This window comes from Salvelinus alpinus, chromosome 15, assembly GCF_045679555.1.
Source record: "Salvelinus alpinus chromosome 15, SLU_Salpinus.1, whole genome shotgun sequence".
Classification (NCBI taxonomy): Eukaryota; Metazoa; Chordata; class Actinopteri; order Salmoniformes; family Salmonidae; genus Salvelinus; species Salvelinus alpinus.
Window position 1 is genome coordinate 28,647,766 of NC_092100.1, and position 21,721 is coordinate 28,669,486.

At 42.7% G+C, this 21,721-nt stretch overlaps 1 pseudogene; it reads right to left on the reverse strand.

Annotated features, from left to right (window-relative positions):
- Positions 1-21,721, reverse strand: part of LOC139539306 (splicing factor 3B subunit 3-like) — a 46,952-nt pseudogene extending 25,231 nt beyond the window's left edge.

Below are 21,721 nucleotides of genomic sequence, written 5' to 3' on the forward strand. Positions count from 1 at the left end.
TGAGCCCTAGGACCATGCCTCAGGACTACCTGGCATGATGACTACTTGCTGTCCCCAGTCCACCTGGCCGTGCTGCTGCTCCAGTTTCAACTGTTCTGCCTGCGGCTATGGAACCCGGACCTGTCCCAGACCTGCTGTTTTCAACTCTCTAGAGACAGCAGGAGCGGTAGAGATACTCTCAATGATTGGCTATGAAAAGCCAACTGACAGTTACTCCGGAGGTGCTGACCTGTTGCACCCTCAACAACTACTGTGATTATTATTTGACCATGCTGGTCATTTATGAACATCTTGGCCATGTTCTGTTATCTCCACCCGGCACAGCCGGAAGAGGACTGGCCACCCCTCATAGCCTGGTTCCTCTCTAGGTTTCTTCCTAGGTTTTGGCCTTTCTAGGGAGTTTTTCCTAGCCACCATGCTTCTAAACCTGCATTGCTTGCTGTTTGGAGTTTTAGGCTGGGTTTCTGTACAGCACTATGATATATCAGCTGATCTAAGAAGGGCTATATAAATAAATTTGATTGTTAATTGTATTTAGTTTACTTCAGTTAATAAATATATTTTGTTATTCCTCATCTCCACGCTGTCTCCCTTTTTGATACGAACTTCAAGCCGGTTCGTGACAACCGAGTGTACAAAACAGACATGTACTGACCAGATGAAAGCTATGATCCCTTACTGATGTCACTTAAGAGAAATGAATCACAACATTCCCTCTCAAACTGTGCCCTGAGACTGCGGCAGAATCTCTCGGAATTTGGTACATGAAGCAATTACTAATCAGTCCCATAGCTTTATTTGTATTCTTCACTAACCCAGTGCATTGCATAACAATCTTGAAATCTACTTCTGTAAACCAGTGTGTAGAAGGTACAATGCCTGACTTATGCAGGCCAACAAGCTGTATGAGCCAAGTCAAGGAGGAAAGTCAGTGAAAGTGAGCCAGGCCACTGTACTACACTATGACAGGATAAAGCTCTGAAATCACATGATTTCTGGGAATATACTGGCAGAGCAGGGTTTCCATTAGGAAAATGTGGTGACAGACGACTTGACTAAATGGTTCCAGTAACTGTACCAATATGCATTGGGTGCGTAACCCATTAAGGGGTCCACCCACATTGCCTTCCGCTTGTGATTTAGTTGATAACTTTAATAGCAAATTAAGAGCAACCATTAACGCTACAGCTCCACTAATGTTGAGAAAAGCTCTTTGGAATGAGGAAATAATCCATTTAAAAAAAGACAGGCAGAGCGGAAGTGGAGAAAGTCAAAATTGCAGGTCCATTATGCTGCTCAGATCAATTAGAAATGCCAGACAGAAAAATGAGCCTAACTTGATTACTAATAAATCCTGATAATTTGAGAGCACTCTTCGACCATTGATGGCCAGATAAATCTTACTTCTGCAAACCTTCTACTGGTCAAAAGTTCTAGAACACCTACTCATTCAAGGGTTTTTCTTTATTTGACTATTTTCTACATTGTAGAATAATAGTGGAGACATAAAAAACGCGAAATAACACATATGGAATCATGGAACCAATAAAGTGTTAAACAAATCAAAATATATTTTATATTTGAGATTCTTCAAATAGCCAGCTTTACACACTTGTCATTCTCTCAACCAGCTTCACCTGGAATGCTTTTCCAACAGTCTTGAAGGAGTTCCCGGATATGCTGAGCACTTGTTGGCTGCTTTTCCTTCACTCTGCAGTTCGACTCATCCCAAACCATCTCAATTAGGTTGAGGTCAGGGGATTGCGGAGGCCAGGTCATCTGATGCAGCACTCCATCACTCTCATTCTTGTTAAAATAGCCCTTACAGATCCTGGAGGTGGGTTGGGTCATTGTCCTGTTGAAAAACAAAATGATAGTCCCACTAAGCCCAAACCAGATGGCGTATCGCTGCAGAATGCTGTGGTAACCATTATGGCTAAGTGTGAATTCTAAATAAAATCAGACAGTGTCACCAGCAAAGCACCCTCACACCATACCTCCTCCATGCTATACGGTGGGAAATACACATGCAGAGATCATCCATTCACCCACACCGCTTCTCACAAAGACACGGCGGTTGGAACCAAAAATCTTCAATTTGGAATCCAGACCCAAGAATAAATTTCCACCGGTCTTATGTCCATTGCTTGTGTTTCTTGGCCCAAACAAGTTTCTTCTTCTTATTGGTGTCCTTTAGTAGTGGTTTCTTTGCAGCAATTTGACCATGAAGGCCTGATTCACACAGTCTCCTCTGAACAGTTGATGTTGAGATGTGTCTGTTTTGCTTGAACTCTGAAGCATTTATTTGGGCTGCAACTTCTGAGGCTGGTAATTCAAATGAACGTACCCTCTGCAGCAGAGGTAACTCTGGGTCTTCCATTCCTGTGGCGGTCCTCATGAGAGTCAGTTTCATCATAGCGCATGATGGTTTTTGCGACTGCACTTGAAGAAACCTTCAAAGTTCTCGAAATGTTCTGTATTGACTGACCTTCATGTCTTAAAGTAATGATGGACTGTCTTATTTGAGCTGTTCTTGCTATAATATGGACCTGGTCTTTTACCAAATAGGGCCATCTTCTGTGTACCACCACTACCTTGTCACAACACAACTGATAGGCTCAAACGCATTAAGAAGGAACGAAATTCCACAAATTAACTTTTAACAATTGAAATGCATTCCAGGTGACTACCTCATGAAGCTGGTTCACAGAATGCCAAGAGTGTGCAAAGCTGTCAAGGCAAAGGGTGGCTATTTGAAGAATCTCAAATATATTTTGATTTGTTTAACACTTTTTTGGTTACTACATGATTCCATGTGTTATTTCACAGTTTTGATATCTTCAGTATTATTCTACAATGTAGAAAATAGTAAAAATAAAGAAAAACCCTTGAATGAGTAGGTGTTCTAAAACGTTTGACAGGTAGTGTACATGAACCTTCCTCTACATCTACAGTGCATTCTGAACGAGTAGGTGTTCTAAAACGTTTGACAGGTAGTGTACATGAACCTTCCTCTACATCTACAGTGCATTCTGAATGAGTAGGTGTTCTAAAACGTTTGACAGGTAGTGTACATGAACCTTCCTCTACATCTACAGTGCATTCTGAATGAGTAGGTGTTCTAAAACGTTTGACAGGTAGTGTACATGAACCTTCCTCTACATCTACAGTGCATTCTGAATGAGTAGGTGTTCTAAAACGTTTGACAGGTAGTGTACATGAACCTTCCTCTACATCTACAGTGCATTCTGAATGAGTAGGTGTTCTAAAACGTTTGACAGGTAGTGTACATGAACCTTCCTCTACATCTACAGTGCATTCTGAATGAGTAGGTGTTCTAAAACGTTTGACAGGTAGTGTACATGAACCTTCCTCTACATCTACAGTGCATTCTGAATGAGTAGGTGTTCTAAAACGTTTGACAGGTAGTGTACATGAACCTTCCTCTACATCTACAGTGCATTCTGAATGAGTAGGTGTTCTAAAACGTTTGACAGGTAGTGTACATGAACCTTCCTCTACATCTACAGTGCATTCGGAAATTCCAAATGTTGTTACATTAGAACCTTATTCTAAAATTGATTAAATTATCCCCCCCTCAATCTACACACGATACCCCATAATGACAAATTAAAAACAGGTTTTTAGAAATGTTAGCAAATGTATTAAAAATACAAACTCTGGCTGGGCCACTCAACGGCATTCAGGAGACACTCCTGCATTGTCTTGGCTGTATGCTTAGGGTCATTGTCCTGTTAGAAGGTGAACTTTTGCCCCAGTCTGAGGTCCTGAGCGCTCTGGAGCAGGTTCTCATTAAGGATCTGTACTTTGCGTCATTCATCTTTCCCTCAATCCTGACTAGTCTCCCAGTCCCTGCTGCTAAAAAAACATCCCACAGCATGACTGGGGAATTTTTCTGAAAAAAATAAAATTAAAATAAAAATCACCTGAATGGAGCTAAGCACAGGCAAAATCCTATATGAAACCCTGGTTCAGTCTGCTTTCCAACAGACACTGGGAGATTAATTCACCTTTTAGCAGGACAATAACCTAGAACACAAGGCCAATCTACACTGGAGTTGGTTATCAAGAAGACAGAGAATGTTCCTGAGTGGACGAGCTACAGTTTTGGTTTAATGGTCAACCACCAATTTGACAGAACATGAAGAATTGAAGATAAATGTACAAATGTTGCAGAATCCAGGTGTATAAAGCGCTTACAGACGTACCCAGAAAGACTCACAGCTGTAATCTCTACCAAAGGTGCATATGTAAATGAAATATTTCAGCATTTAATTTTTTATAAATTTGCAAATGTCTAAAAACATGGTCTTCCCTTGGTCATTATGCAGTATTGGGTGTAGATGGGTGAGAAAAATATTTAATCCATTTTTCATTCAGGCTGTAACACAACAAAATGTGGAAAAAGTCAAAGGGTATGAATACTTTGAAGGCACTATAGCTGTGGATCTTTCAAATCATAAGATATTAGGCCTCTATTTGGGAAGCCCACAATTTGAGCAGAGCGCGTGCCAATAAGCCTAGCTGATTATTGAGTTGCGGCTGTAAGTGAAAAGTATCTAAAATATGTGTGAAGATAATGCGTCTTGAGTATAATTAATAAATGCTCATGCATTGAATCTGCTCAAGGACATCATGGCACTGAAAACAATGGATACACTCTATAAGAGAGCCAAGGAAATGGTTAGGTATGTGAAGGGTCATCAAGTTATAGCAGCAATCTACCTCACCAAGCAAAGTGAGAAGAATAAGAGCACCACATTGAAGCTGGCCAGCAACACCCGTTGGGGTGGTGTTGTCATCATGCTTGACAGTTTCCTGGAGGGGAAGGAGTCTCCAAGAAATGGCCATATCAGTTTGCCGATATGGACAGCCCCATCAAGAAGATCCTTCAGGATGATGTATTTTGGGAGAGAGTGGTAAGCAGCCTGAAACCTATAGCAGTAGCCATTGCACGGATTGAGGGAGACAATGCCATCCTGTCTGATGTTCAGACTCTGCTTGCAGATTTAAGAGAAGAAATCCGTACTGCCCTGCCCATTTCACTGTTGCTCCAAGCAGAGGAAACTGCATTTCTGAAATGCATCAAAAAGCGTGAAGACTTTTGCCTGAAGCCCATACACGCCATAGCGTACATGTTGGACCCCAAGTATGCTGGCAAGAGCATCCTGTCTGGTGCAGAGATCAACAAGGCCTATGGTGTCATCACTACCCTATCTCGCCACCTTGGCCTGTATGAGGGCAAAGTTCTTGGCAGTCTGGCGAAGTACACTTTGGAACTGCGAGGGCTTTGGGATGGAGATGCAATATGGCAGTCGTGCCAACATATCTCATCAGCCACCTGGTGGAAGAGACTTTGTGGATCTGAGGCTCTTTCCCCTGTTGCCTCCATCATCCTCCAAATCCCACCAACATCAGCTGCCTCAGAGCGCAACTGGTCCTTGTTTGGGAACACACACCAAAGCACGCAACAGGCTGACCAATACAAGGGTTGAAGAATTGGTGGCTATCCGGGCAAATTTGAGGATTTTTTAGTCTGACAACGAGCCATCCTCAACTAGGTTGGAAAGTGACGGTGAAGATGAGGCCTCAGTCTGATGTTCAAGAGGTGGACATTGAGGAGGTCCAGAAGACATGGAAGCCTGAGAGGAAGACAACCAAAGCTTTAGTCTAGAAACTATCATTTTACAGATGCATGTTGAAAACCTTTTTGGGAGATGCGATGGATCATTGGGGAACATTCAATATTCCCTTTTGTTGAGTCAATTAATTTAATTGCAGTTCAATTCGTAACAACTGGAATATTGGAACGTTTTAAATCATTGCAATTATGTCTACTTATGATAAGGTATAAGGTTTATGTTTGTCTCCATATGATATGGTAAATATGGGCGGCAGGTAGCCTAGTGGTTAGAGCGTTGGACTAGTAACCGAAAGGTTGCAAGATCGAATCCCCGAGCTGACAAGGTGAAAATCTGTAGTTCTGCCCCCGAACAAGGCAGTTAACCTACTGTTCCTAGGCCGTCATTAAAAATAAGAATTTGTTCTTAACTGACTTGCCTAGTTAAATAAAGGTTAAAAAAAATCTCCAATGCAAAAAACATTACATTTAAATAGTATTAATATGCATATATTCCCGTTAATTCCCTACGGAAAGTTTTCACCTCTGAATATTCCCCAAAACGTGCAACCCTAAATAGATGACATTCATATTCTGAAACTCACTTAGCAATACAAGGTCATAACATGTACAGAAAATATATAAATGGTGGAGGTGTTGCTGTTTATATTCAGAACCACATTCCTGTAAAGATTAGAGAGGATCTCATGTTAAACACTGCTGAAGTAATATGGCTACAGGTTCATCTGCCTCAACTAAAGCCCATTCTGGTGGGAAGCTGCTATAGACCACCAAGTGCTAACAGTCAGTATCTGGATAAGATTTGTGAAATGATTGATAATGTATGTGATATGAACAGAGGTATATTTTCTGGGTGATTTAAATATTGACTGGCTTATATCAAGCTGCCCACACAAGAAAAAGCTTAAAACTGTAACCAGTGCCTGCTACCTGGTTATCAGTCAACCTACCAGGGCAGTTACAAACAGCACAGGAATTAAATCCACATCTATTAGTCACATCTTTACTAATGCTGCAGAAAGTTGCTTGAAAGCAGTATCCAGATCCATCGGATGTAGTAATCACAATATAGTAGCCATATCTAGGAAAACCAAAGTGCCAAAGGCTGGACCTAATATAGTGTATAAGAGGTCTTACAAGAGGTTTTGTAGTGATTCCTATGTTATTGATGTAAAGAATATCTGTTGGTCCGTGGTGTGTAGAGGAGCAAACAGATACTGTACTTGACACAATTATGAAATTGCTTATTCCAGTTGATAATAAGCATGCACCCATTAAGAAAATGACAAAACGTAAATCCCTGTGGATTGATGAGAAATTGAAAAATGGTATGGTTGAGAAGGATGAAGGATGTCTTCCAAGATGGCATAGCAGTTCAGACGTTCTTTTTTTGTCCTCGTCTTGTCGTGTCCTGTATATATATATATATTTACACCTTTCTTCGCATATCTTTATATATTTTATTATCCAAGAACTCAACTACAAAAGCTTTCCTGCAACCCGCCTCACAAATTACAAAAAAAAAGTATTATTTACCTCAAATCTGAAAATCCACAGTGGAAGCTAGCCAGAGGCTAGCCAGAGGCTAACCAGAAGCTAACTAGAAGCTAGCCAGTAGCTGATCTGAAGCTGCCTAGAAGTTAGCCGGTTTGCTGGCTAGCGTTGGTGTTTCAGCTGCCCACGTTTGTGGTCTTCAGCTATTCCTTTAGCTCGATAATCTATCGGCACTTTTGTGCAACGCGACTCGGACCGGAGCATACCGGGACTATTTTTCTCAGTGTCCCCGGATTTCAGCCGCAGGCTCTGGACGTTTGCACCTTGATTTCACAGCTAGCTAGCTGCAAACCGAGTGACTATTGGCTTACGTCGATCCCGGAGCAAACTTAAATTATTCCGGAGCTAGCCAGCTGAGGAGTTCCATCAGCCACTCCTGGGCTACAGTCACCTATCCGGACCCGTTTTTTTTGTTGTTGTTGCTGCAGATGCGGAGCCCCATCGGGCCTTCACGACTGACTGCCGACATTATCTGCCCGAGGGAGTTATCCAACTGGCACCTCCGTCGCAACGTTACCTGAACGCTCATTTGGGGCCCGCTAATCGTTAGCTGTCTTATCGGCTGCTATCTGAATAAGTATATCGGACAATTTTTCTTGGGTCACTATAACTATTTTGCCAATTGGATTGATCCCCTCTACCACACGGAACCCCACTAATCTACCGACGGAAACGCACGAGGTGTCTAAAAATAGACTTCCATCCTATGCTATCTTGCTACTGATAGCCATCTACCCGGCCAGCTGTCTGGATCGCCGTGACCCCAACCAACCTCTACTCACTGGACCCTTATGATCACTCGATTAAGCATGCCTCTCCTTAATGTAAATATGCCTTGTCCATTGCTGTTCTGGTTAGTGTTTATTGGCTTATTTCACTGTAGAGCCTCTAGCCCTGTTCACTATACCATATCCAACCTCTCAGTTCCACCACCCACATATGCGATGACATCACCTGGTTTCAATGATGTTTCTAGAGACAATATCTCTCTCATCATCACTCAATACCTAGGTTTACCTCCACTGTATTCACATCCTGCCATACCTTTGTCTGTACATTATTCCTTGAAGCTATTTTATCGCCCCCAGAAACGTCCTTTTACTCTCTGTTCTAGTCGTTCTAGACGACCAATTCTCATAGCTTTTAGCCGTACCCTTATCCTACTCCTCCTCTGGTGATGTAGAGGTGAACCCAGGCCCTGCAGTACCTAGCTCCACTCCTATTCCCCAGGCGCTCTCTTTTGATGACTTCTGTAACCGTAATAGCCTTGGTTTCATGCATGTTAACATTAGAAGCCTCCTCCCTAAGTTTGTTTTGTTCACTGCTTTAGCACACTCTGCCAACCCGGATGTTTTAGCCGTGTCTGAATCCTGGCTTAGGAAGACCACCAAAAATTCTGACATTTTCATCCCTAATTACAATATTTTCAGACAAGATAGAACGGCCAAAGGGGGCGGTGTTGCAATCTACTGCAAAGATTGCCTGCAGAGTTCTGTTTTACTATCCAGGTCTGTTCCCAAACAATTTGAACTTCTACTTTTAAAAATCCACCTCTCTAAAAACAAGTCTCTCACCGTTGCCGCCTGCTATAGACCACCCTCTGCCCCCAGCTGTGCTCTGGACACCATATGTGAACTGATTGCCCCCCATCTATCTTCAGAGCTCGTGCTGCTAGGCGACCTAAATTGGAACATGCTTAACACCCCAGCCATCCTACAATCTAAGCTTGATGCCCTCAATCTCACACAAATTATCAATGAACCTACCAGGTACCACCCCAATTCCGTAAACACGGGTACCCTCATAGATATCATCCTAACCAACTTGCCCTCCAAATACACCTCTGCTGTTTTCAACCAAGATCTCAGCGATCACTGCCTCATTGCCTGCATCCGTAATGGGTCAGCGGTCAAACGACCTCCACTCATCACTGTCAAACGCTCCCTGAAACACTTCAGCGAGCAGGCCTTTCTAATCGACCTGGCCGAGGTATCCTGGAAGGATATTGATCTTATCCCGTCAGTAGAGGATGCCTGGATATTTTTTTTAAATGCCTTCCTCACCATCTTGAATAAGCATGCCCCATTCAAGAAATTTAGAACCAGGAACAGATATAGCCCTTGGTTCTCTCCTGACCTGACTGCCCTTAACCAACAGAAAAATATCCTATGGCGTTCTGCATTAGCATCGAACAGCCCCCGTGATATGCAACTTTTCAGGGAAGCTAGGAACCAATATACACAGGCAGTTAGAAAAGCCAAGGCTAGCTTTTTCAAGCAGAAATTTGCTTCCTGCAACACAAACTCCAAAAAGTTCTGGGACACTGTAAAGTCCATGGAGAATAAGAACACCTCCTCCCAGCTTCCAACTGCACTGAAGATAGGAAACACTGTCACCACCGACAAATCCACTATAATTGAGAATTTCAATAAGCATTTTTCTACGGCTGGTCATGCTTTCCACCTGGCTACCCCTTCCCCGGTCAACAGCACTGCACCCCCCACAGCAACTCGCCCAAGCCTTCCCCATTTCTCTTTCTCCCAAATACAGTCAGCTGATGTTCTGAAAGAGCTGCAAAATCTGGACCCTTACAAATCAGCCGGGCTAGATAATCTGGACCCATTCTTTCTAAAACTATCTGCTGAAATTGTTGCCACCCCTATTACTAGCCTCTTCAACCTCTCTTTCGTGTCGTCTGAGATTCCCAAAGATTGGAAAGCAGCTGCGGTTATCCCCCTCTTCAAAGGGGGGGGACACTCTTGACCCAAACAGCTACAGACCCATATCTATCCTACCCTGCCTTTCTAAGGTCTTCGAAAGCCAAGTTAACAAACAGATTACCGACCATTTCGAATCCCACCATACCTTCTCCGCTATGCAATCTGGTTTCAGAGCTGGTCATGGGTGCACCTCAGCCACGCTCAAGGTCATAAACGATATCGTAACCGCCATCGATAGGAAACAATACTGTGCAGCTGTATTCATTGACCTGGCCAAGGCTTTTGACTCTGTCAATCACCGTATTCTTATCGGCAGACTCGACAGCCTTGGTTTCTCTAATGATTGCCTCGCCTGGTTCACCAACTACTTCTCTGATAGAGTTCAGTGTGTCAAATCGGAGGGTCTGTTGTCCGGGCCTCTGGCAGTCTCTATGGGGGTGCCACAGGGTTCAATTCTTGGACCGACTCTCTTCTCTGTATACATCAATGATGTCGCTCTTGCTGCTGGTGAGTCTCTGATCCACCTCTACGCAGATGACACTATTCTGTATACGTCTGGCCCTTCTTTTGACACTGTGTTAACAACCCTCCAGGCGAGCTTCAATGCCATACAACTCTCCTTCCGTGGCCTCCAATTGCTCTTAAATACAAGTAAAACTAAATGCATGCTCTTCAACCGATCGCTGCCTGCACCTGCCCGCCTGTCCAACATCACTACTCTAGACGGCTTTGACTTAGGTATTTGTAGTTGTCCACATATTCTAGGTGTCTGGTTAGACTGTAAACTCTCCTTCCAGACTCACATCAAACATCTCCAATCCAAAGTTAAATCTAGAATTAGCTTCCTATTCCGCAACAAAGCATCCTTCACTCATGCTGCCAAACATACCCTTGTAAAACTGACCATCCTACCAATCCTCGACTTCGGTGATGTCATTTACAAAATAGCCTCCAATACCCTACTCAATAAATTGGATGCAGTCTACCACAGTGCCATCCGTTTTGTCACCAAAGCCCCTTACACTACCCACCACTGCGACCTGTACACTCTCGTTGGCTGGCCCTCGCTTCATACTCGTCGCCAAACCCACTGGTTCCAGGTCATCTACAAGACCCTGCTAGGTAAAGTCCCCCCTTATCTCAGCTCGCTGGTCACCATAGCAGCACCTACCTGTAGCACGCGCTCCAGCAGGTATATCTCTCTGGTCACCCCCAAAACCAATTCCTCCTTTGGCCGCCTCTCCTTCCAGTTCTCTGCTGCCAATGACTGGAACAAACTACAAAAATCTCTGAAACTGGAAACACTTATCTCCCTCACTAGCTTTAAGCACCAGCTGTCAGAGCAGCTCATAGATTACTGCACCTGTACATAGCCCATCTATAATTTAGCCCAAACAACTACCTCTTTACCTACTGTATTCATTTATTTATTTTTGCTCCTTTGCACCCCATTATCTCTATCTCTACTTTGCACTTTCTTCCACTGCAAACCAACCATTCCAGTGTTTTCTTTTACTTGCTATATTGTATTTACTTCGCCACCATGGCCTTTTTATATTTTTATTTATTTTTATATATATTTTGTTTGCCTTCACCTCCCTTATCTCACCTCACTTGCTCACATTGTATATAGACTTATTTTTCACTGTATTATTGACTGTATGTTTGTTTTACTCCATGTGTAACTATGTGTTGTTGTATGTATCGAACTGCTTTGCTTTATCTTGGCCAGGTCGCAATTGTAAATGAGAACGTGTTCTCAATTTGCCTACCTGGTTAAATAAAGGTGAAATAAAAAATAAATAAAAAATGAGGCAAAAAGGAACAGCAAATAAGTCTGGCTGCACAACCGATTGGCAAACTTATTGCAAATTGAGAAATCATGTGGTTAAACTGAATAAAAAGATTGAACTACACTATGAAACAAAGATAAATTAAATAAAGAATGATAGTAAAAAGCTTTGGAGCACCTTAAATTACATTTTGGGAAAAAAGGCAAACTCCATTCATTGAATCAGATGGCTCATTCATCATAACATCAACTGATAATGTCCACTACTTTGATTATTTTTTAATTGGCAAGATTAGCAAATTTAGCATGACATGCCAGCAATAGATACTGAACCTACACATCCAAGTATATCTGACCAAATTATGAAAGACAAGCATTGTCATTTTTAATTCCGTAAAGTTAGTGTGGAAGAGGTGAAAAAAGTATTGTCTATCATCAATGACAAGCCACCGGGGTCTGACAACTTGGAGGATAAAAGCGGACGATATTGTCACTCCTATTTGCCATATTTTCAATTTAAGCCTACTAGAATGTGTGTGCCCCCAGGCTTGGAGGGAAGCAAAAGTCATTCCGCTACCTAAGAATAGTAAAGCCCCCTTTACTGGCTCAAATAGGCGACCAATCAGCCTGTTACCAACCCATAGTAAACTTTTGGAAACAATTGTTTGACCAGATGCAATGCTATTTTACAGTAAACAAATTAACAAGACTTTCATCACGCTTATAGTGAAGGACATTCAACAAGATCAGCACTTACACAAATGACTGATGATTGGCTGAGAGAAATAGAATCTAAAAACATTGCAGGGGCTGTTTTGTTAGACTTCAGTGCAGCTTTTGACATTATCGACCATAGTCTGCTGCTGGAAAAACGTACGCGTCATGGCTTTACACCCCCTGCTATATTGTGGATAAAAAGTTACCTGTGTAACAGAGCACAGAGAGTGTAATTAAATGGAAGCCTCTTCAACATAATCCAGGTAGAATTAGGAATTCCCCAGGGGAGCGGTCTACTTTAAAAATAATCTTTACTAACGACATGCGTAAAGCCAGTGTGTCTATGTAAGGGAAAGGGGAGGATACCTAATCAGTTGTACAGCTGAATGTATTCATCTGAAATGTGTCTTCTGCATTTAACCCAACCCCTCTGAATCAGAGAGGTGCGGGGGGCTGACATAAATCGACATCATGTCGTCGGCACCCGGGGAACAGTGGGTTAACTGTCTGGCTCAGGGGCAGAATGACAGATTTGTACCTTGTCAGCGCGGGGAGTCGATCCAGCAACCTTCCTGTTACTGGCCCAACCACTAGGTTACCTGTCGCCCCTATGAGGACGACTCAACACTATACATGTCAGCTTCTACAGCGACTTAAATGACTGCAACACTTAGTTTCAGAATGGGTGGCAAGGAATAAGTTACTCCTAAATATTTCAAAAACTAAAAGCATTATTTGGGACAAATCATTCACTAAATCCTAAACCTCAACTAAATTATGTGGAAATAGAGCAAGTTGAGGTGACTAAACTGCTTGGAGTAACCCTAGATTGTAAACTGTCATGGTCAAATCATATTGATACAACAGTAGCTAAGATGGGGAGAAGTTGGTCTATAACAAAGCGCTGCTCTACCCTCTTAACAGCACTATCAAAAAGACAGGTCCTACAGGCCCTAGTTGTCGCACGTGAACTACTGTTCAGTCGTGAGGTCAGGTGCCACAAAGAGGGACTTAGGATAATTGCAATTGGCTCAAAACAGGGCAGCACGGCTAGCCCTTGGACGTACACATTAATAACATGCATGTCAATCTCTCATGGCTCAAAGTGGAGGAGAGATTGACTTAATCACTACTTGTATTTGTGAGAGGTATTGACATGTTGAATGCACACCCCACAAGACATGCCACCAGAGGTCTCTTAAAAGTCCCCAAGTCCAGAACAGACTATGGAAGAAGCACAGTACTACATAGAGCCATGAATACATGGAACTATATTCCGCATCAAGTAACTCATGCAAGCAGTGAAATTACATTTTTTTTAAACGATGAAAATACACCTTATGGAACAGCAGGGACTGTGAAGCAACACAAACATAGGCACAGACACATGTATATATATACATGGTAACATACAGACATAGATTCTGTGTTGTAGATATGTGGTAGTAGAGTAGGAGCCTGAGGGCATTCTGTTGTGAATGTATTGTAATGTTTTTAAAATTGTACAAGTGTCTTAATTTGACTGGACCCCAGGAAGACTAGCTGCTTCCAACGGAGATCCATCATAAATACACACACCTGGCAGGACATGATGGGGGAGAAGTTCTCCTGCTCGTCCACCAACACCAGGTTCTTGAGGGGGCGTGGCTGGAAGAAGAAGGTATCTCCCTCCTCCAGGGGCATGGCAGAGGAGAATTCTGGCTCTTCATCGTCATCTCCACGATGGGCTATCTGGTAAAGGTAACTAGCAGAGAGAAGGGAGGAGACTATGAACACACCGATTCACACAGAAGAGCAAGATGATAAAGATTGATGTCTCAGTAATGTGTGGTATTGAGGTGGATTCTAGCGAAATGAATGACTTACTGGTTGCCGAACTCTGAAGAGACAAATAAGAAGCCAGTCTTCAGCACACACACGGCTGTGGCTACAGGGATGGTGTCAAAGTACTTCATCCTTATCTCTGTAACCTGGGGAATACAAACGTTTATTTGAATGAGAAGGAATCCCATCAGGTGAACACTGACCTGTGTGTGTTTGTGCTGAGATCAGGTGTTTATGCTATCTCCATGTTGTCAGAGAAGAGACATGAACTCATCACTTCAACAGCACTCTTTGCTGCCCTCCCCCAGTTTCCATCTCAGACTGCACCCTGCTGCCCTCACCATCTCCTCATCCGTCTCCAGGGTGACCTTGAAGATGTCCCCCTGCTCCGTTTGGGCCAGGAAGAAGAACATGGACTGGGTCTTGTGGGTGGCTGAGCAGACGAAGATCATGCCTCTCTCAGGATCATCCAGGTCATTCTGTGTTTAGGGCAAAATAAAGAATGAGGGCACTGTGTGGATAGTACCAATAACTTAAAACTGATCCATACAAACATTCACAAATTCAACACGACTGGTCTGGTTAGCCAAGTTCTTTGTTGGTAAATTTTTTACTAGACTTTACAGAAACTCACCCTTCTGCGTGGGATGGGACAGCGAATGTCAGGCTGATCGCCAAAGTTTTTGTAGATGATGTAGTTCTCTGAACAGATGAGAACTCCACTGGGACCATCAGAGCCTCCAGGAACTGGACAAAAGAGGGGGTCATGATGACACAATGTTTACACTAGGGATGCAAATTTCGGTAAATTATGCTGCCGACTAACTGACCCGCATTAACTGGTCAACAAACAGTATTTTACTGTTTGGGGAAAAAATGTCAGAGACCTGTATATAATGATGAGATGCTTATGTCTCCACCCTAACAATAAGAGTTATTCCAAGGTGGGGAGGCAGGCGACAAGTTTAGGCCCAAAATAAAGACCACAGAAACGCATTGGGATTATTTGGGACCAATTTTGGTCGAGAGCGAAACCTCTCTGATACCAAGCATACACAACATTTTTCATTAAGAGTTTAACAGAAACATGCAACAATAGCAAACCTACAGTCTTCCAGTCAAAAGACTACAACCTATTACTAAACATGCAACTGCTGTAATGAAGCAGCTACTAAAACATAATTTTCAAACATTACCAAAACACAATTTATGGGAAAACAGTTCTAAACAGCACATCTAACCTAAATCTCAGTTAGAAATTTAGAAAGAGGGGAATTTAATAGTAACTAGGATTCGGAAAGTATTCAGACCCCTTGACTTCCCCACATTAGAATACGGCTGTAACGTAACAAAAAAATAGATTAAATTGTTTCCCCCCCTCGATCTACATACCATACCCCATAATGACAAAGCAAAAACAGGTTTTAAAAAAAGTATATATGGAAATATCACATTTACATAAGTATTCAGACCCTTTACTCAGTACTTTGCTGAATCACCTTTGGCAGTGATTACAGCCTGGAGTCTTCTTGGGTATGACGCTACAAACTTGGCACACCTATATTTGGGGAGTTCCTCCCATTCTACTCTGCAGATCCTCTCAAGCTGTCAGGTTGGATGGGGAGTGTCGATGCACAGCTATTTTCAAGTCTCTCCGGAGATATTCGATCAGGTTAAAATGTGGGCTCAGGCTGGGCTACTCAAGGACACTTGTCCCGAAGCCACTCCTGCGTTGCTTTGGCTGTGTGCTTAGGGTTGTTGTCCTGTTGGAAGGTGAACAGTCGCCCCAGTCTGACGTCCTGAGCAGGTTTTCATCAAGGATCTCTTTCCTTTGATCCTGACTAGTCTCCCAGTCCCTGCCACTATAAAACATCCCCACAGCATGCTGCCACCACCATGCTTCACCTTTGGGATGGTGCCAGGTTTCCTCCAGACATGACACTTCAGGCCAACGAGTTCAAGCAGGGTTTCATCAGACCAGGGAATCTTGTTTCTCATGGTCAGAGACCTTTAGGTGCTCCAAGCTGGCTGTCATGTGCCTTTTACTGATTATAGACTTCCGTCTGGCCATTCTACCGTAAAGGCCTGATTGGTAGAGTGCTGCAGAAATGGTTGTCCTTCTGGAACTCAGGGTGCACCTGAGTTCAATTTCGAGTCTCATAGCAAAGGGTCTGAATACTTATGTAAATACAGTATGTTTTTATTTTTAATAATAAAAAAAAACGGTTTGCTTTGTCATTATGGGGTATTGTGAGTAGATTGATTAATTTAAACATTTTCCCTCATCAATTTTAGAACAAGGCTGTAACGTAACAAAATGTGGAAAAAGTCAAGGGCTCTGAATACTTTCTGAATGCACCGTATGTGTACAACTTCATGAGCTGGATTGCTCGTCTTCGCATTTTGTTTATTTTCATTTGCGGCCATTAGCATATTTAGCTAGCCACCTCCATGGAAATTTGCTATTACTTGTGCTAATGTGTTAGCATTCTGGTAACATATGCTTAATCGTCTATTTTGTGTTTTTATGACGATATGAAAATCTGGAAACTGTCCAACCCTAGTTTCTAATATGACTAGGACTGTGCCTTTGGCTTCTGGACAACAAAATAAAGTTTATATGAAACCAAATAGAACAGGAGAGAAATGCTGGTTAATGGCATAAGGAAGTCTTGATAAAATAATTGCCTCAACATTTATGGCTAGATTTTCGCAAGGCTACATTGAAGCAAGACATGCCTCATTATTTGACATTAAGTAAAAGGTTTAGCTTTCAAACAATTACTGCCTCAAGCTCACATTTTAATTGTGCCCATCAAAGTTCAACATGCGATTGCATTTAGAATTGTTATTTGTTGCTCAATGACTGGGCTTACAGAAGCACGTTTCACTCCAGTACATGCTTTTTGATGAGCTCTCGCGCTATTCAGCTCCTCAAACTAGGCTCTAAATGCAATAAATAAGATGCCCGACGACTAACAAAAATACACGCGCCAATTTAATTCCACACAATTATGCAAATTAACCTAGAGACCAATAAACACAACCAGTCAAATGTATTTGCAGGTAACCGATTAACATACCTGGTTTACACTGTAGTTTTACAAAAACAATCCAGGCTTAGAAGGCACTAACAGAACAGCTACAACAGTGAGCTTGTTTGTGTTGAAATCAGAAGTGCTCTTCAGTGGATAGTCAGGGAAGAGACATGATAATCACATGTCAACCCAAATTTTCTGCACAGATTCTCTCTCTATATAGTGGTACTGTGGCCATTTCCCAGCCAGTGGGTGTGCAGTCATCCAAACAACATGAGGACTAATCTTCACCCCAGCAGGAAGAAGTGAAGAGCAATGTGCAAGGGCAGACCTCATCAGTAGAACACAAGAGGGAAGGCTGCAAACAACTCATAACCTGGCTCTGACCACCCTCTACTGGAAATAATAAGTAGCTACCTGTGATTAGGAAGTTGCCATGCTCCTCGCTGTACTTGCACACCACGTGGTTCAGACCCAGGTCCAGCTCATAAAAGGTCAGTGTCTGCTGGGTGTTGGATGCAGCCTCTCCAGTGGGGTCATTGTCAGCTTCCTGGACGGAGGGAGAAGTAATAGGTCACATACTGTGGGTCAGTGGAAACAAAGAGTACGGGATGAGGATTTACAGGACAGCTGTAGTAGCAGAGCAGCTGTGTTGGGATCAGAGGTGTTTAAGCTCTCTCCAGTGGTTTGTCAGAGAAGAGACATGAAGACTCATCATTTCAACAACACTTGGGTGGGTAGAGAGCGAATAAAGTAACAGCACATCTGAGCCTGTGTAAAGAAGTCCAGATATGTGGAACGTAACAAGAGTGCATGAGCCAATTCACATATCATAGGGGTCAGTGCTGGGCTCTCACCTCATAGTCCATCTCTAGACAGGTGAACATTGGGTTCTCAAAGCCCACGTCCACTCCTACCACGTGGTACACCAGCGTGTTGGCCTTGTGAGCCTCCAGGGGAGAGGAGCTGGTGAGACGTGCTGCTGCATCTCTGTTCAGGATGTACACCAGCTTCTGCTTCTCAATGGCACCTGGAAACACAGAGGTTATCAGTAAACTACAACACCTGGAAACACAAAGGTAATCAGTAAACTACAACACCTGGAAACACAGAGGTTATCAGTAAACTACAACACCTGGAAACACAGAGGTTATCAGTAAACTACAACACCTGGAAACACAGAGGTAATTAGTAAACTACAACACCTGGAAACAGAGGTAATCAGTAAACTACAACACCTGGAAACACAGAGGTAATTAGTAAACTACAACACCTGGAAACAGAGGTAATCAGTAAACTACAACACCTGGAAACAGAGGTAATCAGTAAACTACAACACCTGGAAACAGAGGTAATCAGTAAACTACAACACCTGGAAACAGAGGTAATCAGTAAACTACAACACCTGGAAACAGAGGTAATCAGTAAACTACAACACCTCGAAACAAATAGGTAAATCAGTAAACTACAACTCGGGAGATGAAAAACGTTCATTGCAATAGGGGCTTATCCCATCAAGTCACAGATGTCAACAACAAAAAATGACTGTTACCAACTCTTTCCAAAACAATCTCTCTCTCAGTTCTCTGAACTTATTTACCTATCATGACTGCCCTGCCCTTGGGGTCGACGACAAGGAACTGTCCAGGGACAATGCGACGACAGCCACTGTTGCCAAAGGTCTCCTGGTGGATCTTCTCAAACATGTTCTTGGAGGGGTGGTACTCCAGGATGCAGCCTGAGTCACTGCCCACCACAATGTAGTCTAGGGATGAAAAGCACAAATGTCTCAAAAGAGATTTCAAAATCATAGCTTTTCAACCACATACATAGAAAATATGAATCTACATTACACACAGCAACTACTCTTTTGGCGCCAAGATTGAGTCATATCTATATACCAAAATGCAATCTCAGGTGTACAGGCAGACACACATACATAACACACACCTTTAGTTCCTCCAGTCAGCCTGAAGGTCATAAGGAAGCGGATAATGCCAAACACCTCCATGGTGAGCAGGGTATGAACCTTCCCTGTGTTGGCATCTGGACGCAGGACCTCAAATGATCTTCCACCTGGAAACAACTATCTTCTGCATCTTGGTTCCTGCAAGGCAAGTCAATAAATATTCCCAAAAATGATCATAGGTGACATCAATCTTATACAGTATATACTCGGGATGAAAGTAGGTTTCTTCCTGGTACGGGACCTCTTCAGTACACACGCTTGCACTTTTCTATGTTTCATTCTAAACATAGTATTACATATAGAATCCATATTAATTTAATAGGATCTCTGTGGGCCTAATAGTAAAGATTAGTCATTTAATTAAAACATATACTACCTTTAAATGTGGCATTACCAAAACCAGTTATGTTTTCATCTGATTGTCAATCATTTCAAAAGGCACCTGTAAGCCTGGCTACCTACCCACTTTTGTACACTAAAATAATTCCAGCATCCATACAGTGCACCTACCATTTTAGAAATGCAAAGACATCTCTTATAAAAGACAAAAGTTTCATGAATGACATTCAGTGATGGCCATTCATCAAGCATACACTTGCAACTGAATTGATGCATCAACTGCACATTCAAGTCCATTCGCTCATTTTCCATGCGACTGACATGCAGTAATGATAGTGTGAAAGCTTCCAGTTCTTGGCATATTTGTTTTAATTATTGTGATAGGCTCATGTTCAACCGGTATGGTGTAGCTACGCTATTTATTTTGCCGTTACTCTGTTTCGGCTTATTTTCACCTCATATATACACTCAGGGATGAACGAGCACAAGAGGGGATGTTACACTACATGCCCAAAAGTATGTGGACACCTGCTCATTAATATGAAGTTGGTCCCCCCTTTGTTGCTATAACAGCCTCCACTCTTCTGGGAAGGCTTTCCACTAGATGTTGGAACATTGGTGCAGGGACTTGCTTCCATTCAGCCACAAGAGCATTAGTGAGGTCGGGCACTGATGTTGGGCGATTAGGCCTGGCTTGCAGTCGGTGATCCAATTTATTCCAAAGGAGTTTGATGGGGTTGAGGTCAGGGCTCTGTGCAGGCCGGTCAAGTTCTTCCACACTGATCTCGATAAACCATTTCTGTATGGACCTTGCTTTGTGCACTGTGGCATTGTTATGCTGAAATAGGAAAGGGACTTCCCCAAACTGGGCATGGTGATCTTGGGCTTGTATTGCAGCTGCTCGGCCATGGAAATCCATTTCATGAAGCTCCCGAAGAAGTTATTGTGCTGACGTTGCTTCCAGAGGCAGTTTGGAACTCGGTAGTGAGTGTTGCAACCGAGGACAGACGATTTTTAAGTGCTACAGCACTCGGCGGTCCCATTCTGTGAGTTTGTGTGGCCTATCACTGCTCATAGACATTTCCACTTCACAATAACAGCACTGACTTGTTGGAAAGGTGGCATCCTATGACAATGCCACATTGAAAGTCACTGAGCTCTTCAGTAAAACCATGCTACTGACAATATTTGTCTATGGAGATTGCATGGCTGTGTGCTCGATTTTATACACCCGTCAGCAACGGGTGCGGCTGAAGCAGCCAAAAGGGTGTCCACATACTTTTGTATATAGTGTGTATGTACCTGAGAAGTTGCCATGGATGGCGTGGTTGACGCCAGTGGCACGCTGCAGGGTCAGGTTATACAGAAACATAGTGGCTGTTTCTCAACCTTCAGGTACAGGTCAAATAGGCCACAGCTGTGGGAGAAAAGATTAGTAAATTGTTGCACACAAAAAAGTTTAGCATTGTTGGAAGTGTTTAAACATAACTAGTAACGTAGCTTTTATATGAAAGGGTATCTATTGGCTAGAGAACTCAGCTATTATAATGCAACAAAGTAATGATCGTCGTTGATACTGCACACAAATTTGCAAGAAAAATCATTTCGTCATCTGTTGACGATAGTTAGCTAGTCAACATTGATTGCAAACAAAACCGTAACTATTTAGCTAAGTTAGACTACTGTAACTAGCTAAGGTTAGCAAGCCAACTTTGTTAAGTGGATTGTACACAAACCCACTGGTCGCTGCTGCAACTAGCCAGGTCCGACTTTACCACCGAAAACACAAGAATAACAGGAGCCTACCATTACAAAAATACTTCACGAAATAGACAAAGCAACTTTGCAATACTTGGCTTGCATACTAGCCTAAAAAAACTGCTGTACTAGGCTTTCATTCTGCCAGTCGTCTACCCAAAACCGGTCATCTTCAAGATTGAGAAACACGTAACCATTTTTCTATTGATATATATATTTTTCAATATTGTATTGTGGGGATACTGTATGCAAATGATTTACGGTGTAGCATCTGGGATGACGCTAATATCAACTTTCATTCACACCGTTAATGTATTGACACTTTTACGGGTAAACGCTTGCTGTCGA